General features: G+C 47.7%; 1 protein-coding gene and 1 pseudogene across 1 annotated transcript in view; one reads left to right on the top strand and one right to left on the bottom strand.

Moving 5' to 3' along the window:
• LOC147639345 (protein NPG1-like) overlaps positions 1-27,172 on the bottom strand; it is a 106,371-nt gene that overhangs the window by 4,491 nt on the left and 74,708 nt on the right. The gene's annotated exons all lie outside the window — the stretch shown is intronic.
• On the top strand, positions 24,060-25,759 carry LOC147639347 (uncharacterized; annotated as a pseudogene).

Genomic DNA, 27,172 nt, shown 5'->3' with positions numbered 1-27,172 from the left:
TCAACGCCACGACGGAAAGTCAGCAGGTCCCACCACTCGATCTAGACAACCCTATCAGACTACAGGAGCTGGACATCACTGACACAGGGCTGCAGCGACCATCACAGGACCGTGTGGCGGAGGTCACAATGTACGGGAGAGATTTCTTAGAGCTGGGAGCTGCACATGGTCTCGTTATCTATAACGGGATGTCCCGATGGCCCTCCTCCGGCGCCCTCACCTTCCCTCGCTCAAGAGGTACTAGCACTGTGGACTACCTTATGGGATCTCCGGATTTGGCACACCTTATCCCCGACTTCTCCATTCTGCCACCCCCTTTTGAAGCTGACCATGCCTACCTCTCTTTCACGCTTACCTGCACACCACCCGTCCCTCCACCACCCCCCCCATCTCACATTACACTTAGGTCCTCTTTGATCACGAGCTTGACCTTGTTTACTCCAACCACATCTACCGCCAACTCCACGATGTGGAACCTACTGTCCCCCTATCGACCCTCACATCACAGCTCACCACCATACTCCACACATCTGCCACCGCTTCTTTCATCTACACGCGGCGGTCTACCGCCAAGCCACCTTGCGGTTCCATGCCCCAGAACTGTTGGTATGATGGCGAATGTCGGGCCACATGCTCCCGTCTTAAGCATGAGGTACGGATTGGGCTAATCACGAAGCGCCAAGCCCAATGGATTTCTCAACGGCTCACCCAACGCAAGAAACGGGAGTTCTATGCTTGGAAAGAGGATGAGTTATACCGACTTTTCTTAGGGCCGAATTGCAAAGAGGCATGGAGGAAACTCCGAGAACATCGCCCTCCCACACCTATCACCTGCCCGGACACATGGCACTCCTATGCACGCTCCCTCTATCATATCCCCCATCAGCCACCCCTACCCTCACCACCTCCACCTTCTTCACAAAGGGCATGGTCCTCAAGGCCATTCATAGACTACACAATGGGCGAGCCCAAGATCATGAGGGACTCACTCCCGAGTACAACTAGCATGCCCATGATACCCTAGCGCCCCTACTAGCCTACATGTTCAATAGAGCCCATTGTGAAGGATTTCCACCCTCTTGGTCCACCAACACCATCACCCCCATCCTCAAAGCCGGAGATCCACTTGATCCTAATAACTACAGGACGATCATGATTGGCCACACATTCGCCAAACTCTATGGATCAGTGCTAGAGGCAGAGCTCAGTTCATTTGCAGAGAGCCAGGGATGCAGAGCCTTAGGATAGGCTGGCTTTCGGAGGAGCTACTCTACCCTTGACCACATCTTCACCCTCCGTGCCATCATCGAGGAGGGTAGAGCACAACACCAGAGGATTTACTGCTGCTTTGTGGATTTCTGCAAAGCTTTTGATACTGTATCCCGAGCCCGCCCCTTACACCGTCTACAGGAGATCGGAGTCCCATCTGACATGGTTTGGAGCATCATCACCCTCTATGAGTCCGTCACCCAACGAGTGAGAGCCCCACGAGGTACATCACAGGAGATTTCCAGCACTATTGGGGTGAAACAGGGCTGCCCTCTATCACCCACTCTTTTCGGCCTCTACATTGATGAGATCTCGAGCTTCATTGATGGATTGGGCGAGGCTGGTCCCACACTAGCAGGCATATTGATCCCCATACTACTTTATGCAGATGACATCATCCTCCTCTCAGACTTAGCCGAAGGGCTTCAGAGACAGTTGGAAGCCTTACATGACTTTTGCACTTAGCAGGACCTCTCTGTTAACCTTGGTAAAACCAAGGTAATGGTCTTCAATACCTCTCGCCCCGTCACATCCAGATTGCGCTTCACATATAGAGGGGATCCTGTGGAGATTGTCTCATCCTATGTCTACCTTGGTGTCACTTTCAGCGGCCCCAGGTCATGATGTTCTCCCGTATGATCCGCAGCAAACCATCAGTCCCACACCAGATTATCCAGGCAGAGTTTGCTGCAGCCCCGATGGTAGTGGAGGCACTCTTCCAGACAGTCACATACCTCCATCGCATCAATCACATGGATCCCCACAGGTACCCGAGGCTTGCCCTGGAGTCCTCCAAACAGCTAGCACCTGAGGGGCACTCTGGAGTATGGTATGCACTAGTTTCCACTTGGTTCTCAGTATATGGGCTTTGCATGGACCGCCTACCCCCCCTTCAGTACAATTTGGACTCCCCTTTTTTCCGGCTGTTTCACGAGGATACCAACCGGGTTATCCGGTCAGATCTTCTTAGCCTCTACACACATTGCACATGGATCACACCCTCGGAGCTCCCCACGAAGATGCACTTTTACAGAGACCACTTCCTCACACTCACTGAGGATGGATTCATCCAGCAGCCGGGCTACTTGAGTGTTCACATGTCCCATGCCATGTGGATTGCGATTGACCAGATATGGGTTTCTTCCCACCGCCTCTCAGAGTGGAGACAAGTAGAGCTGAGCGCATCTTCAGAGCCGGGAAGCTCATATGGACACCCAGAGAGGAGAGGATCTGCCGACTATGCCACCACACAGAGGTTGAGACGGAGGAGCATTACATATGCCGCTGCCTAGTATACTATGAGATCCGCGGGAGGTTTCACTGTCTATTTCGTGAGGGATTTGGTCCACTCTCCAGGACCAGCGTTGCTTGGGCCTCTTCTTGCTTGAGCTCTGCAGGCACAGGGACACCTTCTTGAGACACAGGCCCCAGCCACCCCACCCCCTTCCTCGGCAGCCAACCATCACGAGTTTCTTCCGGACCCAGGAGGTGGAGGACACCGACATAGTGGATCTTGTGGACCCTCCACGAGTTGCTCTGGACCTACCTCGCCTGAGAGGAGTTACCTCGGACCGAGCCTCTGCACTCCAGCGTGCTCGACGCCCTCGACCCTCCCATTGGCCACGAACACCTCATCAGCTCTAGATCCAGGACATGGTCCGCCGCCATCGAGCTACCTTTCCATGTGACATACCTGAGGGAGACCTCTCGGCCATACTCGTCAGCCCCATGCTTGACATTTTGGAGAGTGGTATACCATCTACTCGGAGCTAATGTTGCTCCCATGGTTTTATGTTCTTAGTATTCCATGACGAGTTTCCATGGACTGTTTTGTATCACCCCAGTGAGATAGCTATATTTATGTTTTCTTTTTGTTTTATTTTCCATTCCATGATGAGATATGCCATGGACATTATTGTATCACTTTGGTCTCATAGGCCCATTGGGTCTTTAGTAGACGCTTAATATATCTTTCTTTCTTTCTCCGCATTCCGATGTGCCCGACGCCCCCGCCCCCCCGGACGTTGGCCCGATCCCCTCATTAGCTTTAGATCCAAGACATGATCCACCACCATCAAGCTATCTTTCCACGTGATGTAGCTCAGGGAGACCTCTCGGCCATACTCATTAGCCCCATGCTTGATATTTTGGAGAGTGGTATACCATCTATTTCCATGATAAGATATGCCATGGACATTACTGTATCACTTTAGTCTCATAGGCCCATTGGGTCTTTAGTAGACACTTAATCTCTCTCTCTCTCTCTCTCTCAGAAGTAGGGCTGAACTGAGAAGCAAGGCTGTGCAGCACTCGCTTTCTCCCTCTTTGCCACAGGCCGGCGGCCTAGTCAACAGGGAGGCAGGGCTGAACTGCGTTTTCTCTCTCCACATTGACACAAAGGCAGGCGAACAGAGATGAAGGCGAGTAGGTCGCAAGAGATTAGGCGAGCAGAGATGAAGGCGAGTAGGTCGCAGGAGATTAGGCGAGCAGAATCGCAAACGAGCAAGCGAGCTAAGACACACGCAAGCAGGGTCGAAGGCGTGCAGAGTCGCTGAGTCACTGGCCAGCAGATTGAAAAGTCACAGGGCACAGGTCACATGTTCGCAGATCGCAGGCGTCTTCCCTCTCTCTCTCTCCCCCCTTGCAAACAGTCAGGCGCAGGAGGTGCAGTCGGGCAGAACTCTCTCTCCCCCTCTCTCTCCACATTGAATTCTCTCTCACGCTCTTGTGAAGGGTGCGGTAGGAGACACAGAGGCACACAGGCGACTGGCTAATCCTCTCCTTGGGCACACAGTCGGGCTGCAGCATACATGGGTGGTTTTTCTTTGAAAAAGCTGGTCGGCTGGGCGCACAGGTCAGAAACGATCTTCTCTCTCTCTTTGGCGACACGTCTGGACTGCACGTGGTGAGACTTTTTGGTGTGAGAAGGCTGGCGGGCTTGACCTGTGCGCCTGCTCCCTTTTCCCACCCACCCTTGTTGGGGTAAAGGCGTTATGCCCACCCTTATAGTGTGTACAAGCCCATAAGTTATAGTACATAGTACACTTAGTACTTTTAATGTACTAAGTGCACTATGTGTACTAGTGCAATATACATGTGTGATAGGGGAGTCACACACTCATGCCTCATGAGTTGACTTATCCCCACAACTCACTCTCTCTCTCTCCCTTGCTTCTCTGTGTATGTCTCCCACATGAACTCTTAACCTAACCCTAATTTCTTCCTTCTCCCACACAACTGGTATCAGAGCGTGAAGCGCCTCCCTCCCCTTTCCTGTAAGGCGTGGAGTGAGTGAGAGAGGCCGATCCTGTGAGAAATCAGAAGGCAGCATAGCGAGGAGGCCAGCAGTGAACCCGATGTGAAACAAACCAGCAGTCGCGAGAGGTGGCAGCTCAGGCACGTAGAAGGGCAGGCGCAGGTGGAGAAGAAGGCGTTGAATCATTCGCAGGCAGACTGGGTGAGCACGTGGCAAAAGGTAGCGTGGTGAACCCGACGCTATTACTTGCATTGACGCGGCCGTGCAAGAGATGTCGTCGCTTGCTGCACCCAGGCCTAAGGTGCCTACAGCAACCTGTGGCGAAGGCCGTGTAGAAGCGCTGGCCACCTAGGCGAGTGGCGCTCAGCAGCGAGCGAACACAGGTCGACTAGGTGTCAGCTCGAAGCTAGGCTGGGCGAGCCTACGTGCGATGGCGTAAAGCCGTCTATGAGTCAGCGCACAGCAGGCGGGCATCCATCACGCGGCCCTTGTTCACTATCGGCAACGAGGACAGACGTGAAAGATGCTCTCTCATGGGGCCGCTTCTCAACGAAGTCCATTCTGATGCAGCGTCCCTTGAACTTGTGCCCATCCCGCCTCACAATGGCCATGCAAGCCTCCTGCTTGGTGTCGAACTCAATGAATCCGCCAACCCCACAGTGAGAGACAAGGCGAAAGAGAGATTCAGGTCTTCTTTCCTCTTCCAGCATCAACACACGTGCAGCACTCTTTCTGCAGCAGCATCAGCAAACCCCCTCTCCTGCAACAACTGAAATTCAGCCTGCAGATCAGAGAAATTCAAAAATTACGAGGTATTTGCCTTCAATTTTGAGAATTTCTTATCAATTCAATCAATTGAGCAGGTACAGGTGCCAAATTGCTCAATTTTGAGCAAAATTGGCAAAATTGGGTTACATTGGTCACAATCAGGATCAATTTGCAGGAAATTGGATGTTGAAATTTGGGGCTTTTGATGTAATTGTGCAATTAAGCACTCATACATGCTGTATGATGTGAAAAATCGCACATTTGGGCAAAATTACAGCAAATTGCAGTGCAAATCAAGGGGCTTTTGTGCCGATTTGGTTGATTTGCATGCAGGCAATCGCGTTTGATGCTGTGGATAATGTGTTGATGCCTTACAAGCACTCAATGTGCCTGTAAATCAAGGGGCTTTCATGTATTTGATGTATATGTGGCCAGGGGGAAGCATCGTGAACACTCTGGATGCCTTCATGTGCGTCAATGTACCATGTATGATCAGAAATTGATCTGTAAATCAAGGGGCTTTTCAAGTTTGTATGCTTGTTGAGCTTGGCAAAGCAGCAGGCAAGACATTTATGCCTTGAATCCTCAAAAATCAGCTTGCAGTCAAGGGGCTTTTGCCCAATTTTTGTTCGGGACTGTTTTATGCAGTGTACGGGTCTGTAAAAGTCTGATTTTTACTCGTTTGGACAGCCAGGAGAGCATTTATTGCTATTGTACCTGCTGGTACAGATTTGGCACAGCTTTGTGCAAGTTTTGGCATGGCTGTACACTGTTTTGAGTGACCAAAAGGTTCAATTTCAGCTGCTGAACTTGCCGGTACAGGTTTGGTACATCATTGGTGAGCACTTGGTACTGCTGTACAGTACTTTGGAAGGGCAACAGAGCACATTTAAGGTGCTGTCCAAAATCTGCAGCAACCAGATTTTGGTGATTTCATCACAAAAAGTGGGAGAAAAGTTGCATTTGTGCTTCCGCAGTGGGAGATAAACTTTGGGAGAAAAACTGTGAGCACTTTGTGTGCTTTTTTGGTGCAGTGTTTGCACATTTTGCAGGGAGTCAGGCATTGACAGGTTGCATTTTGCTATGGCAACCACAGGTGAGAGCTCTTCATTGCTTCACATCAAGAAGCTTGAAGGCTCGCATAATTATGATATTTGGCAAACCCAGTGCTACAATGTGTTGCTCCAGAAAAAGCAGCACAAGCCTATCAAAGAAAGGGGTGTAATGCCCGCTTCTCTTACTGCTGAAGAGTGGGAAGATATGGATGAGCTGGCAAGATCTACTATCATGTTGTCTGTGTCAGATTCATTACTTTTCAGCATTCGTGAAGAGAAGACAGCTTGGGGAATGTGGCAGAGATTGTAGGACTTGTATGCCCAACAAAGTGCCTCAAGCAAAGTGTATTGGTTGAAGAAACTCATAGGTCTTCAGATGAAGGAAGGGGCGTCTATGACAGCCCATCTAAATGAGTTTAATGGTATTGTCGGCCAGGTCATTAATCAAAAGTTGGCAATGGACGATGAGTTCAAAGCCACTTTTCTGTTATGCACTTTGCCAGAGAGTTGGGACACATTCAGGACAGCCACTAGCAATTCGAATGCTATGCTGTCATATGCAGATGTTGAGGGTGCTCTTCTTCAAGAAGAGATGAACAGGAAAAACAACTCTGTTGGAAAGTCCAATGCAATGAATGCACGTGGGAGATCCCAGCAAAGGGGAAAAAGCCAAGAAAGGGGAAGGAGCAAGTCTCGCTCCAAAAAGGATTTGGAATGCCATTATTGTGGCAAGAAGGGACACATTAAAAAGCAATGCTACAAATGGAAAAATGATCAAAAGGAAAAGGGAAAAGGCAAAGACAAAGAGAAAGATGAAGCCAAAGATGTAAAGCCAAAGGGCAAAAGTGGAGTCAAGATTGAAGAAATCAATGTGTCACATGCAGGTGGCAGTGAGGATGAGGTCCTCTTTACGTCTTCACTTGATGCCCATTCACTTCTTACAGGTGGTCATGGTATGCACTCATGGATCATTGATTCAGGTGCCTCCTTTCATGTCACAGGTTGCAGAGACTTGTTTGTCAGGTATACTGCTGGCAATGAAGGAGTGGTTTATTTGGGTGATAACCATGCATGCAAGATTCTTGGCAGAGGTGATGTGAGGCTTGTGTTTTCAGATGGCTCACACCTTATGCTCCATGATGTCAGGCATGTGCCTGAGATCAAAAAGAATCTGCTTTCTACTGGACAGCTTGATGATGCTGATTATGTTACCACATTTGGTAGTGGAAAGTGGAAAATTAGTAAGGGCTCACTGGTTGTTGCCAGAGGCTCTAAGGTGGACACTCTTTACTTTATGCATGCAGGTGTTTGTCACCATGCTAATGTAAATGCAACCGAGCTGCCGGAAATTTCTATGTGGCATAGCCGGTTGGGACACATGAGTGTCAAGGGAATGGAGCAATTGTCTCGTTTGGGTTACTTGCCTTCTCTAAAGTTTTCAAGTTTTCAGTTTTGTGAGCATTGTATATATGGTAGGCAACTACAGTGCCCCCACAAGAAAGCTCTTGGACAGAAAGATGCTCAGTTAGAGCTTGTGCATACAGATGTATGTGAGATGCCTCAGCTTTCTTTGGGAGGGGCAAAATACTTTGTGTCTTTTATTGATGATGCCACACGCAAGGTGTGGGTTTATCCTCTTCGTTTGAAGAGTGATACATTCTCAGTGTTTCAGAAGTTTGTTGCTCATGTTGAGAATCAAACTGGCAAAACACTGAAGGCTTTGCGTTCCGACAATGGTGGAGAGTACATGTCCAAACAGTTTCAGGACTTTTGTGATGCTAAAGGCATCAAGAGGGAGCTCTCTACTCCTTATGATCCTCCACAAAACGGGACAGCAGAGAGGATGAACAGGACCATACAGGAGAAGGTCCGTTCTATGTTGTCACATGCTGCATTACCTCATGGTTTTTGGGTTGAAGCTGTTATGACAGCCGTTCACCTTATAAACAGGTCACCTAACACGAGGCTTGGTGGGAAAGTGCCAGAAGAAGTATGGACAGGGAAGCCTCCGTCATACAAGCACTTGAGAGTGTTTGGTTGCGTTGCGTACGTGCACATACGCAGGGAAATGCGCACCAAACTTGATCCTAAGTCTCACAAATGCATATTCCTAGGATATGGTGACAGAGGTGAAATGGGGTATAGACTTTGGGATCCCATGAATAGAAAGATCATACGCAGCAATGATGTCATTTTTGATGAAACATGCATGTATAAGGAGCTTGCAAGGCAACAGGAGCCTGGCAGAGTCATCTTTGATGATGATGGACATCATGGACAACAACAAAGGGCTGTAAATCAGCCATTACAGCAGGAAAACCAGCCCTTAAATGGTGCTGAAAATGGTCCAAATGGACAGCCAGAGATGGCAGAAGATATCCCTATGGATATACCACAGTTAGAGGAGATACCGGGCATGATTTTTCAGCCTTATGGCATGGAACAGGAGCCACCAATGGGTGATATGCAGGCTGGACAGCAACCTACAAATGATGGTCATTGGGTACGGAGGTCCACTAGACCGTCCAGAGCCCTTGACAGGTTTGTTCCAGGGGTTGACTACTTGATCCTTACTGACTGTGGGGAGCCCTCATGTTATAAAGAGGCTTTACAGAGGACAGACAAAGCTCTATGGGAGCGTGCCATGAAGTCAGAGATGGATTCTCTGCACAAAAATGGAACATGGAAGTTGGTGCATTTGCCTGCAGGCAAGAAGGTTTTGCCATGCAAGTGGGTATACAGGCTCAAAGTTGCACCAGATGCAAAGCCAAGATACAAAGCCAGGTTAGTGGCTAAGGGCTTCAAGCAGGAATATGGTGTGGATTTTGATGAGATCTTCTCTCCAGTGGTCAAAATGACCACACTTAGAGCTGTGTTGGCTTTGGTTGCGCATGATGATCTGGACTTGATTCAGATGGATGTGAAGACTGCTTTTCTTCACGGTGATCTCCATGAGGAGATATATATGCAGCAGCCAGAGGGTTATGCAGTGAGTGGAAAGGAGAAGCTTGTATGCAAGCTGAAAAAGAGTCTTTATGGACTCAAACAGGCACCAAGAGAATGGTATCATAAATTTGATACATTCATGAAATCTCAGAAATTCAGGAGAAGTGACATAGATCACTGCTTGTACACCAAGAAAACTTTGGATGGCAGTCTATTGATCCTCATCTTGTATGTTGATGATATGTTGATTGCCGGGAAATCTCGTAAAGAGATGGATGCCTTGAAGCAGAGGCTGCATCAAACCTTTGATATGAAGGATTTGGGTGATGCAAATCACATCTTGGGTATGCGGATACTTCGGGACAGAAATCAGCATGTGTTGTATTTGTCTCAGAAGGAATACATTGGCAAAGTCTTGCAGAGGTTCAATATGGACGGGGGGAAGAAGACTAGTACTCCTTTGCCTCCATATGTGAAACTCAGTGCTATGGACAGCCCACAGTCGGATAGAGACAGGGCTGATATGGCCAAGATTCCGTATGCTTCAACTTGTGGCAGTCTCATGTATGCCATGGTTGCTACTAGGCCGGACATTGCATTTGCAGTGGGAGTGGTTTCTAGATACATGGCCAACCCTGGCAAGAAGCATTGGGAAGCAGTGAAAGGTGTCATGAGATACCTGAAGGGCACACAGGATTTGTGCATTTGCTTTGGCAAACAGGATGCATTAGTGCATGGTTACACGGATTCGGATTATGCCGGTCATCCAGATAACCGGAAGTCTACTACCGGTTATGTGTTTACATTCACAGGAGGTGCTGTGTCATGGATATCCAGGATGCAGAAGTGCACAGCCTTATCTACTACTACAGAGGCCGAGTATATTGCAGCCACAGAGGCTTGCAAGGAGGCATTATGGCTATCTCGGTTAGTGGTTGATTTGGGTTATACAGGGGATATTCCATTGTTGCATTGTGACAGTCAAAGTGCCATCCAGTTGGCAAAGAACCCTGTCTTTCATGCAAAGACGAAGCATGTGGATGTGAAGTATCACTTCATCAGAGAGGTGATAGAGAACAAGCAAATTCAGCTTGTTAAGATTCACACGGATGACAACCCGGCTGATCTGTTGACAAAGAGTTTGCCTCCGGAGCGGTTTGCTCATTGCAGACACTTGATGGGCATTGGATGAGGCCAGTTTCAGCCTTGATATGGCCTTGTATATTATCATGTACATGCTGATTTTTTCTTTTCCTTTACTTAAGGGCACTTTGCCTTTAAGTGGGAGGTTGTTGGGGTAAAGGCGTTATGCCCACCCTTATAGTGTGTACAAGCCCACTCGTGAGGGATTCGGTCCACTCTCCAGGACCAGCGTTGCTTGGGCCCCTTCTTGCTTGAGCTCTGCAGGCATAGGGACACCTTCTTGAGACACAGGCCCCAGCCACCCCACCCCCTTCCTCGGCAGCCAACCATCACGAGTTTCTTCCGAACCCAGGAGGTGGAGGACACCGACATAGTGGATCTTGTGGACCCTCCACGAGTTGCTCTGGACCTACCTCGCCTGAGAGGAGTTACCTCGGACCGAGCCTCTGCACTCCAGCGTGCTCGACGCCCTCGACCCTCCCATCGGCCACGAACACCTCATCAGCTCTAGATCCAGGACATGGTCCGCCGCCATCGAGCTACCTTTCCATGTGACATACCTGAGGGAGACCTCTCGGCCATACTCGTCAGCCCCATGCTTGACATTTTGGAGAGTGGTATACCATCTACTCGGAGCTAATGTTGCTCCCATGGTTTTATGTTCTTAGTATTCCATGACGAGTTTCCATGGACTGTTTTGTATCACCCCAGTGAGATAGCTATATTTATGTTTTCTTTTTGTTTTATTTTCCATTCCATGATGAGATATGCCATGGACATTATTGTATCACTTTGGTCTCATAGGCCCATTGGGTCTTTAGTAGACGCTTAATATATCTTTCTTTCTTTCTCCGCATTCCGATGTGCCCGACGCCCCCGCCCCCCCGGACGTTGGCCCGATCCCCTCATTAGCTTTAGATCCAAGACATGATCCACCACCATCAAGCTATCTTTCCACGTGATGTAGCTCAGGGAGACCTCTCGGCCATACTCATTAGCCCCATGCTTGATATTTTGGAGAGTGGTATACCATCTATTTCCATGATAAGATATGCCATGGACATTACTGTATCACTTTAGTCTCATAGGCCCATTGGGTCTTTAGTAGACACTTAATCTCTCTCTCTCTCTCTCTCTCTCAGAAGTAGGGCTGAACTGAGAAGCAGGGCTGTGCAGCACTCGCTTTCTCCCTCTTTGCCACAGGCCGGCGGCCTAGTCAACAGGGAGGCAGGGCTGAACTGCGTTTTCTCTCTCCACATTGACACAAAGGCAGGCGAACAGAGATGAAGGCGAGTAGGTCGCAAGAGATTAGGCGAACAGAGATGAAGGCGAGTAGGTCGCAGGAGATTAGGCGAGCAGAATCGCAAACGAGCAAGCGAGCTAAGACACACGCAAGCAGGGTCGAAGGCGTGCAGAGTCGCTGAGTCACTGGCCAGCAGATTGAAAAGTCACAGGGCACAGGTCACATGTTCGCAGATCGCAGGCGTCTTCCCTCTCTCTCTCTCCCCCCTTGCAAACAGTCAGGCGCAGGAGGTGCAATCGGGTAGAACTCTCTCTCTCCCTCTCTCTCCACATTGAATTCTCTCTCACGCTCTTGTGAAGGGTGCGGTAGGAGACACACAGGCACACAGGCGACTGGCTAATCCTCTCCTTGGGCACACAGTCGGGCTGCAGCATACATGGGTGGTTTTTCTTTGAAAAAGCTGGTCGGCTGGGCGCACAGGTCAGAAACGATCTTCTCTCTCTCTCTGGCGACACGTCTGGACTGCACGTGGTGAGACTTTTTGGTGTGAGAAGGCTGGCGGGCTTGACCTGTGCGCCTGCTCCCTTTTCCCACCCACCCTTGTTGGGGTAAAGGCGTTATGCCCACCCTTATAGTGTGTACAAGCCCATAAGTTATAGTACATAGTACACTTAGTACTTTTAATGTACTAAGTGCACTATGTGTACTAGTGCAATATACATGTGTGATAGGGGAGTCACACACTCATGCCTCATGAGTTGACTTATCCCCACAACTCACTCTCTCTCTCTCCCTTGCTTCTCTGTGTATGTCTCCCACATGAACTCTTAACCTAACCCTAATTTCTTCCTTCTCCCACACAACCCTTGCTCACAGCTCTGCTCCCTTTTCCCACCCACCCTTGCTCACAACTCTGCTCCCTTTTCCAACCCACCCTTGCTCAAGCCCCCAAGGCAGCAACTAGTAGGGGAAAGAAAACATGTCTCAACCCCTCGAGGGGGAACAGGATGGTGAGACAACCTTTCACAACCCCACGAAGGCACCAAATGCCTACCGCAGAAGACTGAGGGAAGGAATCGTGTCCCCTGGCTTACAAAGATGGCCTGATGAGATGAGGCCCTTTATGAGGAGCTACAGCTTCACATAAGGACAAAGATGAACACCATGCGACGGGAGCTTAAAAAGGAATGGACCGAGCAGATGCATGCCCAAAGGAAAGTGATATACGAAATGCTGAAGGAAGAGATATATGTCCAATTGAAGGGAGAAATGCAAGCCCAAGTACGGGTTGAGATGGAATTAGCCCAAGCCTTGATGCACACGGAAATGAAAGAAGAGATGTAGAAATGGAAGACATGCTCCGAGAGATTGGCACAACAGTTGCATCGTACGAAGGCACTTTGAAGACATGTATGGCTGATTGCAAAAAAGACATCACAGAAATGCAAAACACTTTGGAATCATGTAAGGCAAAAGTGGCTGCAAGTGAGAAGGAAATGCATTCATGGGCTGAAATTGCCAGTGCCACAAAGAAACAAATTGAGGAAGTTAACCCATGGATTGAAGTAGTAAAATAAAAAGAAGGATACACCAGTCAATAAAGTAGAGGTGATGAATGCTACATTGGAAGAGGAAGCCAAGAGACGGGCACATGCCTTACATGTACGTGTAGTTGGGTGGGAAGATAAGGGAAATCCCCCAGAGGATGCAAAAGCTCTTGCAACAAAAATTGGAGCCACTGATGTACCCATTACCGGAGCATGGCGAGTAGGCAGAGATGAAACAAGCTGAAGATACTGATGGTCAGGTTTGGTGACTTGGAGAAGAAGAAGGCCTTCCTCTCCAAAAGGATGGCCCTTAAGGGGGAAAAGATTTATTTGGATGAGGACCTTACACCGCCACAGATAGCACACCGGAAGGAACACATGCCACGTGTGCTTGAGGCAAGGAAAGAGGGAAAATGGGCGGTATACAGAGATGGCCGAGTCATCATTATGGAGAGGAGGCCCGCTTGACGGTGCGCGGCCTATGAGACCTTGCGATTCACGGTGTGGAATTGCAACGGAGCCCTTAGAGCAGATGTAGGATACTTTGAGGATACTTTCAGACACAGTGATATTGCTATGTATACGGAGACCCATCAGTGCACAAACAAGAGGCTTCCTGACGTCCAGGGTTATAGATGGGAATCAGTTTTTCGCCCTCAACCACGCACAGTGGGAGGTACCAAAGGATTTGGAGGAGTGGCAATACTTTACAGGGAGGAGCTTCGTGACAAAATACATGTGGTACATAGAGATGCAGATGCGAGGTACATGTGGGTCCGAATATGCAGAGAGGGGCTCCGCGAGCTATATGTGGCGGTATGCTACTTTCCCCCCCCCAACCCACTCCAGGTTTGCACCATTAGGAGAGTCGCCCTATATACCACTATATGATGATATCATGAGGTTTGCCAGCATGGGAGACATATTACTATTGGGAGACTTTAATGCACGTACAGGCACAGAGCAGATAGAGTTGTATGATACTCAAGAGGCTATGTACCGGGAGATCACGACAGAGGATGTAGAGTTGCAGAGATCAGCACAAGATGAGGGGGAGATTACAGATTATGGCAGGCATTTTCTCACACTCGGGAGTGCACATAGTTTGGTCATATACAATGGCTTATCGAGATGGCAAGGATCAGATGCTCTCATACACTGGAACTCTAAAGGGGGAGCGAGCACAGTGGACTACTTGATGGGATCTCCTTCATTGATACCTGATGTGTGGGGTTTCACGATTTCCAGTAGGCCCATTGGCATTGCAGCCAATCATGCATACCTAAGTTTCACACTAGTAGGTAGATCCCCGAGAGATGGGCCAACCACTCATCTACCTAGGTACCCGAGATATCAGTTTACACGTGAGACAGCTGGGGTTTATCGAGGTGCAGTATCTGATGGCTTGTTCGCTTTAGACCCGCATAGCCCTCTCGACGAGATCACGAGAGGATTGGCAGGTGTACTACATGCATCCGCCTCATATACGTTTCCCTGCACTATGATCCCTTCCACCCACCCCCACAGCACTGCCCCACAGAACAGTTGGTATGATGATGAGTGTCGTGAGACACAAGCACAGCTACAGCGTGAGATTGCCATTGGGTCTCACACGCATAGACAGGCCAGGATGATCTTTCGGCGCCTTGTGCAGAGGAAGAAACGAGCCTATCTGGCTAAGCTAGAGGAGGAGATCTAGCAACTCTTCCTGAGGAAGGACAACAAGAGGGCATGGAAGATGTTTCAGGAGAGACAGCCTGGTACTCCGATTACTGCACCTAAGGCATGGCATACTTATGCTAGAGAGCTATATGATGCACCAGGATCGCCCCCCACCCCCCCTCCACTGGGAACTAGACCGGCTAGCAGCACCTTTTTTACTATGCGGATGGTGCTAGATGCAATAGACAGGTTACAGAATGGAAAGGCACAGGATCATGATGGGCTAGTTGTAGAGCACTTCTCATATGCACGAGAAACTTTGGCTCCGCTCATCGTACATGTGTTTAATTGTGCCATTTGTGAGGGTTCCCCGACAAGCTGGACAGAACATATCATTGTACCACTCTTTAAGAGCGGGGACCCCATGGTACCAGGCAACTACAGGATGATCATGATTGGTCATTACTTGGCCAAATTATATGGCTCTATATTGGAGTCAGCGGAGCTGAGCCGATGGGCAGAGAGGCATGGTCATCGAGCACATGGACACGTTGGCTTCAAGAGAGGATTTACTACCTTGGATCACATACTGACACTTTGGGCACTTATTGAAGAGGGCAGGGCACAGAAGAGAAGGATATACTGCTGCTTTGTGGACTTCCGCAAAGCCTTCGATACCGTACCACGTGCCAGGCTTATGCATAGATTGCATGACATTGAGGTACCCAAGGATATGAAGTGGGGGATATATGCTTTGTATGAGTCTATGACAGGCAGAGTCCGAGCTCTAGGCGGACTATCTGATAGGGTGACCAGCACGATAGGGGTGAAGCAGGGATGCCCGCTATCGCCCACCCTCTTTGGACTGTACATTGATGCGGTCTCTGATTATGTAGATAGATTGGGAGGCCCATGGGCATGCCTGGCAGAGGTGTTGATACCCATCTTGTTATATGCTGATGATATTGTTCTAATCTCAGACTCTCCGGAGGGATTACAGAGACACCTGGATGCATTACAACGTTTCAGTGCGGATAGAGATCTGACAATGAACCTTGGGAAAACTGAGGTTATGGTGTTTAACACCACACAGGCATGGGTGACGAGATCAGAGCCTCAGTTCACTTTCCGAGGGGAGCCGGTAGAGTACGTCAGGTCATATGTCTACTTGGGAGTTACTTTCACAGGACCGCGTTTCTCCCTGGAGGAGGCAGCAACAGCTAGATTAGCTCGAGGGCATGCAGCCTTGGGGGCACTTGAGAAGCAGTGTGCACACATAGTTTCAGGAGCCGCGCACCAAATTGTGGCTATTTGATACGCTTGTCACACCAACTCTCTTGTACGGAGCTCCAATTTGGGGGCCCAGTATACATCACAGATCTTAGAGAGGGACAGATGAGGGATGGAGGCAAATGGAGAGACCACTAATTATGATGATTGCCCGCATGATTCGGAGCAAATCATCAGTACCACATGAGATTGTTCGGGCTGAGCTGGGTGCCCCACCAGTAGTAACCGAGGCCCTATTCCAGGCAGTTACCTTTTTACAGCGGCTATGGGAGCTCCCTCAGCAGAGGTACTCCCGATTGGCATTGACCTCATCCATACAGTTGGCAGAGGATGGAGATACTCATTGTTGGTACGCTCAGATGAGATCATGGTTTGACCTACATGGTTTGCGAATAGAGGCACTACCACCGTTTCAGTACAGTCTGGATTGTCCATTTTTGGATCTCACCCGCTCAGAGCAAAACCACGTGATTAGGATGGATATCATCAGAGTGGACACAAAGAGGACATGGACTAGCCCCCTTGAGCCCTTGGGCACGAAAATGGCTCATTACAAGAGCCATTTTCTACACCTCACCGGATGATTTTATCACGCGCCTGGCGTACATGGATGTACACCTATCACATGGGATACGTTGTGCCATTGGACAGATCCGGACCTCATCACACTAGCAGCATATTGAGACAGGGCGATATGTGTATCAGATCTTGGATGACCGCATTTGTTAGCTATGCTACCAGGAGGTAGAGACAGAGGAGCACTACATTTGCCTATGTACAGTCTATTATGAGATCCGAGGGAGATATCATTGCCTCTTCCGAGAGGGTTTTGGACCGTTACGCAAGTTCATGGAGTTTCAGGATCAGAGATGCCTGGGATTGTTTCTACTTGAGCTCAGGAGACACAGAGAGACCCTCTTGGCAGACAGGAGGCCGAGCCATGATGTACCTAGACAGAGGACCCTGACAGATTTCTTCGCCACCAGCACCAGCAACCCAGCCCACACACCTCCTGATACCTCCTCCATTGGGCCATCAAGGCACCGACCACGCTCCCAGGGAGTCACCACTGATAGAGCAATTATCTTATGTCGTGCTCGTCGGCCACGCCCACCAGGATCCCGACCACGACATCCTCACCATCGCCAGATCAGAGCCATTATTGCTCGGTATCGGAGGCGCCTACCTCGCTTCTACGACCTCTCCATTCTAGACAGCCCCATGGCGGAGATACTTGATCTAAGGAGAGGGCAACACTTCAACTGATCAGCATACATGGATCTACCTGATATACATTTTTCAGTATTTTCCAGTATTTTCTACTCAGTATCATCTTGGAGTCTTACAGTTCTGTTCTTATAAGTGTAGGACAATCAGTTTATTGTACTTTTTAGTCTCATTTAGTTGTTCTCTTTGATGAGACACCAACTTCAGATGTACTCTCAGTTTTGGTCTCATAGGCCACTATGGCCTCTTAGAGACGTTAATAAATCATTTCATTTCATCTCTCTCTCTCTCTCTCTCTCTCTCTCTCTCTCTCTCCTAGCTACCACAACTATAGTATCAGAGCTTAGGTCTAGCTCTCCTAGCTTAGGTTCATATCATGAGCATTTGATTAGGGCTTAGAAGGTGATTAGCTATCATTTAGAATTTCTTTAGGTGCCATTTCTCTTTTCTTTCCATGCTCCATTAGGGCTTCATTACAATTGTAGTGTATTCCCAACAAAGTAAGAGCTTGCAATAAACAAAGGTAGCGCACCAAGGCAGAGGTCTCCAGCCCGAGGTGCCTCCTCCGACAGACGGTAGTCGAACAAAAGCTATTGAACGTGCTACTAAGGCTTTGGAGGAGAAGAACCGACGCGATTTGCAAAGTCTAAGAGAGCAAAGAGAGAGAGAGAGAGAGGGCAGGGGAAACTCTTGATGATGAAGTCAAGCGCTGGGCAGCTGGCAAGGAAGGAAATCTCTGTGCATTTCTCTCAACACTTCAATATATTCTTTGGCCAGAGTGTGGTTGACAAGCAGTGTCATTGACAGATCTCATCACTGCTGGTGCTGTGAAATACGCAGACCAACGGGCAGAGAAAGAACGCTAATTCTAGTAGCGCACAGCCACATGTGGGCCAAAAATATCAGCATCTATAGCAGCACATTGGCAATGCATCAGTGCACAGCTGTGAGAGAGCTTCCGCTGCGGGCAATAGCACGAAGATGAAAACCTGCAGCCCCATCAGCCAGCGTCGGCAACCTCCACACGATTAAGCGGATAAGGCATTACTATTTTTCGCACGTGAAACCAATCATCCTCGCATTGCAAAATCTTGTAAGCGACTAGACACTGCCATGTTGAAGCTGAGAAGCTCGGGCGGTAAGAGCTTCACAATGGCAACAATTATGAGCATAAGTAAATTGCACATGGAGGACTCACATGAGGAAGGGTCATGCACACACGTTGAAACATTGTGGACATAGCACAAAAGCAAACATCAAAGCACAAGCAAAAGCATAAAAGACACATAAGGAGATCAAGTACAAAGAATTATGCATCAACAAAGTTTTCTATCAAACAAGTTGGAAAAAGTTTGTAAGTGGCCAAATGAGCACGCGAGTGTTTGTGTGAGAGAAAAATAAGTATACAATTTATGTAAAAATACCGCAACCAAATGAGTATGCGAGTGTGCATCTGCATGAGCAAAGATCAAAGAGCCGATAATAATAAGAAGACGACATCCACAAGAAGAACAAGTGGAGTCAAGGTCATAGTAACCAAGAGGCTACAACGACATCAACATGAGCAACAAAGGAACTACTAACCACTATCCTAACCAAAATCATATGTTGTAAAAGTCACCAAGTGAGTAGGCAAATTGATTCGACCACCAGAGAGTAGCCAAAGTAACATCCTAGGAGAGTGAAAATCAACCTGACCATCTCTAAAGGTAACCTCTAAGCTAGAGAGGAAATCTGAGTTACCTAACCAAGTTAGAAATGAGGGGGGGTGAAAATATCTTGTAAAACCCCAACATCCAACCACCTTGAGTAGCTGAAAGATTTGGCACCAAGGAGGGGTGTTGAGAAATGTGGTACCAAAGAGTACAAGAAAGAGGTAGGGAGTGAGAACGAGTAGGCAAGAAAGTACAAAGCCTAGCATAAAGCCACATGAGCAAAGAGATTTGTCCCATATTGATGTACAAGTCTAAGGGTGTACCTCTTGAATCTTCATATAAAAGGGGGCCATTTCAAGCAATGAAACATATCACTTGCACACATCTCAAACCTCTTTACGAGTACAAGTCTTAATCTTGTAACCTAATTGTCCTCGAGTCTATTACACATACTCATCATCATAAGTTCACTTAGATATCATCCACCTTAGATTAGTCATGTTAATTGTGTTGTCATTAGAGTAGAATTAGATAGAATTAGATAGATGTCTTTTGTTTAGGCGAGCTCGATCCATACTTTCAACATCTCAACATAGATCAAGCTCTCCTAATGATAAAACATCTACCTAATTTGATGCTAATCTTACTCTAATGACAACACAATTACTATGACTAATCTAAGATGAATAATACCAAGTAAACTCATGATGATGAGAATGTGTAATAGACTCGAATACAATTAAGTTACAAGATTAAGACTTGTACTCATAAAGAGGCTTCAGATGTGTACAAGTGATATGCTTTTATTGCTTGAAATAACTCCCTTTTATATGAGGATGTACACTCTTGGACTTGTACATCAATGTGGGATAAATCCCTTTGCTCATGTGGCTACATGCTATGCTTTGCACTTTCTTGGCTACTCGTTCTCACTCCCTACCTCTTCCTTGTGCTCTTTGGCGCCACATTTCTCAACATCCCCTCTTGGTGCCAAATATTTGGACTACTCAAGATGATTGGATGTTGGTTTTTACTATATATTTTCACACCCCCTCATTTCTAACTTGGCTGGGTAACTCAGAGGCTCTTTGGCTTAGTTACTCTCTAGCTCTGAGAGGTTACTTTTGAGATGGTCGGGTTGATTTTCACTCCCCCAGGGTGCTACTTTGAATACTCTCTGGTGGTCGAGTGTTTTACATTTGCATATCAATTTGCCTACTCATTTGGTGGCTTTTACAACATATGATTTAGGTTAGGATAGTGGTTGGTATCTTATTTGTTGTTCATGTTGATGTCAATGTCGTGGTAGCCTTATGGTTGCTATGACCTTGACTCCACTTGTTCTTCTTGTCGCGATGACGTCTTCTTCTTCTTATCAACGCTTTGGTCTTTGCTTGTGCACATCTACGCTTGCATACTCATTTGGTTGTAGCGTTTTACAAAGGATTTACGCTTCGTTTTCACACACACTAGCATTCTCATTTGGCCGCTTTTACAATGGTTTTTATGTACACACTTTTAGAGTAATTCTTCTTCTTGAACACAAAATTTCAAAATCCCAGATGTTAATGAACATTTCCATAGTGACCAAGCCATTAATCTAGTTTGCGCCAATGGGATAAAGCTCATAGACAATGTTGCTTTGGTTCCCACGAGAACACCCTCTTATGAAAGAAAAGGTTAAACAACCTCTTGTTTTTTTTTTTTTTGAGATAGTACCTTCCACCTTGTCTTTTTACGACGGCTATGGAGACCTTGGTGTTGCTTCTTTCCTCTTTGGCATCGGCCTTGTTTACATAGGAGGTGACCGTGATGGCAGACTCAAAGGTACCAAAGACCGGGGCGTATCTCATGCTTGTTCTCCACAGCTTGGCTTTACTCTGAACAACCACGACCCTTACGGAAGTCACTGTAGCTACACCTTCCGGATGGAGAACCAACGACAAATCTTTCTCTTTGGCAAAACCACTTTGCAATACACAATTTCAAAGGGTGCGTTACTCGTAGAAGTATGCACTGTATTGTTGAAGGCATTGTAACAAAAAAACCTATTTCTAGCTTTCGAAACCTCGAAACTTCAAAAAGGTTTTTAAAAACCTTGAAACCTCTCCAATACGGTAGTTTCATCCAAATTTTAGGTTTAGTTTTTTTTTTTCCTCCCGATTTTTCTGGGATTTTTTTACTTTTGTTTTTCTTCCATATCCTCCTTATCACCTTCCTTCCCTCTTCTTCTCCTGCCTCCCTCCTCCCCTTTTTCATCGTCTCCTACTTCTTTCACCTCTACTCCTCCTTGCTTCATTCTATTCTTCTCTCCTCTTCATCTTCCTTGCTCTTTTTCTCCCTCGCTCATCTTCTCCTTTTCTCTTCTTCTCCTCTCTTCTTTCCCCTTTTTCTTCATACACCATCCTTCAATGTCTTAAATCTTTCCCAATTTCTACCTTCTCTTCTTCAATTGCTTAAGAATCCTTGATTAAATCATTTGTGGCATCTAATCAAGCAAAATTTCCATAATGCCTCACCAAAATAAGGATGGGTCCTCGAGATGTGGGAGAAGACACCATTTTTTCATCATTACACTATGTTTTTAGATGGCTACTATAAGTTCTTTAGGTATTTATACTTTATGAAATTATTGATTTTTCGAAATCTCGCGGTTTCTTATCTGAGGGACGAAACCTTTCGAAACAAAACGTCAAAACGAAAAAAACCTTGAAATGTTTCTTGTGACTATGGTTGTAGGCAAACTCAACAATGGTAAATACTTCTCCTAGTCTCATTTGCGGTCAGTAACATAAGATTTCAACAAATCATGCACTGCTGAATTTGTTACGAGGCGCGCACCTATCGGATAGAGGCGATCGAGGCGTACAGTGCATTTGAGGCGTACGGACGCGGGTTTGAGGCGTGTACGGATCTTTCTTTCTTTTTTTTAACGCCTGTTTTCGCTGTTTTTCCCAAGTCGCCTGTTTTGCGCAATTTTCACCGTTTGTGCCTGTTTGGGATAGTCGCCCATTTATGCCCATTTGGGAAAGGTGGCAGCCTGGGCGAATCTTGAGATTGCCCGTTTATACCCGTTTGGGTACTGTGCCCGATTGGCCTCTCTCTCTCTTGTGCAGCCGCCAGCTTTGGGCTATTTGATACAGCCGCCACAGGCTGTAGGCAGCAGAAGCATCCAGTGAGCACTCTCAATCTCTCTCTCTTGAGTCTCCCCCTCTCGAATCTCTCAAGACTCATACCCAACACACTCTCTCACTTTGACCCCCTCAAGGCAGCCCCTCTCTCTCTCTCTCTCTCTCTCTCTCTCTCTCTCTCACCAACTTCTTCCATACCAGCACTCCGAGGGCAGATCCACCCATCATATCCATACCACAGGCTAGTGTAGGAGCTCGGCCGAGAGGTGTGACACTCGACAGAGCCACTAAGTTATGCAGAGCTCGACGCCCCAGACCCCATGGCCCTCGCCCAGGGCCACGCCACCACCACAGGAAGATCCGGGCCATCATCTCCCATCATCGCAGGACCTTCTCGCGCCAGCTCAGTTTTACCACCTTGAGCACCATGTCACAGCGGCCCATGAGGGATGTATTAGGGTGATATGAGAGCTCTCTGCTCATGTACCTAGATCAGATTTTAAAGTTCTAGTTTTTTGCTATCTTTCTTTATTACTATTTTGTACCTAGGATGATGTACCTCATGGATATGATGTAACCTTTTGGTCTCATAGGTCATTTTGGCCTTTTGAAGACGTTAATACAACTTTCTTTCTTTCTTTCTTTCTCACACACACACACACACAGACACTCTCACCCTCTCACTCTCTCTCCCTCTCTAACACACACCCTTATCTCTTCCTCCCTCAAGGCTCTCTCTCTCACACACGTCACACACACTCTCTCTCTCTCTCCCCCTCTCTCACACACATCCTCTCTCTTCTCAAGGCCTCTCTCTCTCTCTCACACACACACACACACTCTCTCTCTCTCTTCCTCCCTCAAGGCCTCTCTCTAAAGTCTAGACACACACACTCTCTCTCTCTCCCTCTCTCATACACACATATTCTCTCCCTCATAATCCATCATGCCTAAGCCGGCCAATCCCGCATGGGATCGTTTCACCATAGTGCTTGGACCCTCCACCACCGGTTCGGGAGGGAAGCGTTGGAAATGCCGGTATTGCTTCTTTGAAGAAGGGAATATCACCATCACCCGAGTGCTTCATCACATGGCAAAGTTGGGAGGAGGTGGAATCTCCGGATGTCAATCCATTCCACAAGCCATTGCCGATGAGGTGATTAGGGAGAACTCTCATTTGCAAGCGGATAACACAAGGTCAAGCCCACCTCTTCGACAACAAGAGCTCGAGGAAGCAAGGTTGGATCAAAACGTACGTATGGATCCATTCCGTACCGTACATCCGTACAGTACGGGGATCCGTACGTACGGATCGATCCGTACGTTTTTTTTTTTTTTGGGGGGGGGGGGGGGAGTCGTTTCGGGTTTTGCCAGCAATAGCGTCTCGTATCTTTTTTTTTTGGGTTCGCCGATACCGCCTGGACTCCGTACAGCGTGTGGTGGTCGCCGATACTGCCTGGACTCCGTACAGCGTGTTTCGGGTTTCGCCTGCGATAGCGTCTGGACTCCGCCGTACAGCGTACACCTTCCGGTAAGGGCCTCTACAGTCTCTGTGTTCGCCTGCTGTTCTCCACCCCCTCCCTTCTGTGTTTCCCCACCCACCCTGGTCGCCCCCCTCACCTTCCGGTAAGGGCCTCTACAGTCTCTGTGTTCGCCTGCTGTTCTCCACCCCCTCCCTTCTGTGTTTGCCGGCTGTAAGCTGTTCGCCCGTCCCTGTGTTCGCCACCCCCTCCCTTCTGTGTTTCCCCACCCACCCTGGTCGCCGCCCTTTCCCCACTCACCCTTGCTCAGGCTCCCAAGGCAACAACATAACTCTCTCTCTCTCTCTCCCCCTCTCACACTCACTCTCACCTAAGTTGCCCACTAAATATTATGCATTGCATGATTGCTGAATCCTGATTGAAATTGTATGGCATTGTGCATTGAATTTGTCAGAGCAATCATGCCGAAGCGAGAGAACCCATACTGGAAGGAGCACACAAACGTCATTCGCATTGTGACTACTCCAGGGCAGGCAGGTAGTGGCACTCCACAATGGCAGTGCAAGTACTGCAATTTCACCCTCACGAGTACAATTACTCGTGTCATCAAGCACCTCACAGGCATTGGCACCACCAACAATTGTGCAGGGTGCAAGAGAGTGCCACAAGCATTGAGCGATCAGTTGATTGCTGAAAATTTCCCTGCAATGGGGGCAGCTGGAAGAGGAAGAGGCACACAAGAGACACAGGATGCGCTTCATGATGCTCTTCTTGGGGACTTGGCTGGTCCATCCACGCAGGTTGATGAATCTCAGCTTGCCTCTTCTGAGCAGGCATCGTGTGCCAGAAAGAGGCCTTCTGTCATGCAAGATGAGAATGAGGGTGATACATATACGGAAAGGCAAACCACCTTGCCTTCTCGTGTGCATGCACAGTCTTGGGTCAAAGAAAGGCAAAAGGTGGCTGAGATGGAGATTGCTCGCACTCTCATAGAGTGCAATATCTCCTTCAATGTTTTGAGGACTGACCAATGGAAGAGGATGGTCAGAGCTATAGCACAGGTTGGACACACGGAGTCATGGTCAGGGCTTGAGTACAAAAAGATGCGCACCACGATGCTTGATGAGCAAAAGGCCTTGATAGACAAGGCATTGGTGCCAGTGAAAGCAGGTTGGCAACAATTTGGTTGCACTATCATTTCAGATGGCTGGAGTGACACACGGCGACGACACATCATCAATATTCTTGTCTCTTCATGTCTTGGTACGTATTTCTTACGCGCTGTGGATGCTGGGAAGGCAGGCGAACACATCACTGCGGAGAGTATCTATGAGCATATTCGCCAGGCAATTGTCAGGCAATTGTTGAAGTTGGTCCAGAGAATGTGGTGCAGGTTGTAACAGACAATGCTGCTAATTGCAAGACAATGGGAGACATGGTGGAGGCGGAGTTTCCTCACATTGTGTGGACTCCCTGTGCAGCCCATTGCCTTGATTTGCTTATGGAGGACATAGGCAAGCTGAGTTGGGTGCAACCCACAGTTTCTGATGCCACGAAGATCACTACATTCTTCAGAAAGAAGCAGCAAGCATTGGCTATCTTTAGGAGCCACAGCAACCTAGATATGGTGCGGCCATCCAAGACAAGATTTGCCTATATGTATTTGGTGCTACACAAGCTTTTCAAATTGAGAGATCCACTATTACAGACAGTTGTGGATCCAAAGTGGAGAGATATGTATCATTCACAGACAGAGCCCACCAAATACATACAGAGACGGATACTGGATGAGACCCTCTGGACGGATGTGCAAACTCTCTTAGTGGCTTTGCAGCCAATATTTGTACTTCTGCGAGTCACAGACATAGAGGGCTCCACTTTGGGCTTAGTGTACCACCTCTTCATGCAGATGAAGAGTCATATTGCAGCCTATACGTCCCTGACACAGAATTGGTAAGTAAAATCTTGATTCTTGATGGCCGATTACAGAATCTTGATTCTTGAGTCTTGACTTACTAATTGCTCTACTTCTCTGTTTATTTTACTCTTGCAGCCGAGATGATATATTGGCTATTGTGGATTATCGATGGGGGTATATGAGTCGCCCCATTCATGGGATGGCTGCATTCCTCCATCCTTTCTACAAGATGCCACTTCTCTTTCATGATAGGGAGCTGCTCACCTTACGAGATAGGTACATTAATAGTATGTATGATGTGGAGCAGCAATTGGAGATTGATGCGGAGCTCTGCAACTGGGTCAACAACTTGGGACCCTCATTTGCTAGAGTTGTTGCTCTTAGACCAGAGGCCACCAAGCTTCCTCTTACTTGGTGGCAAAACTATGGAAGATAGGGTCTTCCACAGCTTACAGATATAGCTCTGCGAGTGCTATCTCAGGTATGTATATCATGTATGTACTATGGACTATGAACTAGTCTTGTGAAGCTTATTGGGAATTGCTGAGCTCACATGAATGAAGCACTTTTTTTGAATTGGAGTGCAGGATTGTTCAGCAAGTGCTTGTGAGCGCAACTGGAGCGCTTACTCGCTCATACATACAAAGATACGCAATCGTTTGAGCACCTCTCAACTAGAAAGACTGGTCTATTGTAGGGCCAACATGAAGCTCGTACGAGCTTATCATGCTTTGGGCACCCCAAAACAGGTGAGTTTATCCTATTCATTCTCTTATGGGGATTGGCCTCCCATTTACATAGCTTTTATACTATAGTATACAAAAAGTTGAGTCGTTGACACTCCGCGTTCTCTTTGGTTTTACGTTAAATAGGTGGATCCAACACGTGTCAAGCTGGTCCCAGATCCTACCACCATTGATGAGGCAGAGCAACGGTTGAGAGATGAGTAGGACGAGATTCTTTGCCTCCTACATAGAGAGCTGGAGAGTGTAGACAGGCGGGTGACGAGATCGAGAGCCCGAGCTTATAAAATTCAGCTACATGAGGGACCTGCAGATGCAGAGAGTTCTGGCCGGAGAGGCGCCCGGAGAGGGAAGCTGCCTATTCAGACTCCTCGAGCACGTGCGAATGAGGCCGTTCGCCTCATTCACACTACCCAGCAGGATGATGCAAAGACAGGGACAGGGACATCTGAGGCAGCCCACCCACCTGTGCCCATGATGACAGGGCCTGAGTATGATGACGAGGGCAATGTCATCACGGAGGGTTATATGCTTGATTCTCCACGGTCATCATCCTCATCGGATGATGAGTTTTGATTTGGATTACCTTAGTTTTGATTTGGTGTTTTATGGACATGGCACATTTTGTCATTATTCATAGACTCATTTTCAAATTTCATCATTTCTTGATGTGAATTGTGAGTTGTCACGACTCACTTGTGACAATGTGACTTGTCTTAAGTAATAAGTATTAAGTATTAAGTACGATTAACTTATTAAGTATGATTGACAACTTTGTGATTCTAATTTCTCACTTTTGAATTAGTAGGTTTTTGACCTTGTTGTGTCTCTATTTCGA

This window comes from Cibotium barometz, chromosome 4 (assembly GCF_041138505.1).
Source record: "Cibotium barometz isolate CiBa-2024 chromosome 4, ASM4113850v1, whole genome shotgun sequence".
Taxonomy (NCBI): Eukaryota; Viridiplantae; Streptophyta; class Polypodiopsida; order Cyatheales; family Cibotiaceae; genus Cibotium; species Cibotium barometz.
The sequence above is the reverse complement of the archived record's forward strand: the minus strand, read 5'-3'. Positions and strand labels throughout refer to the sequence as shown.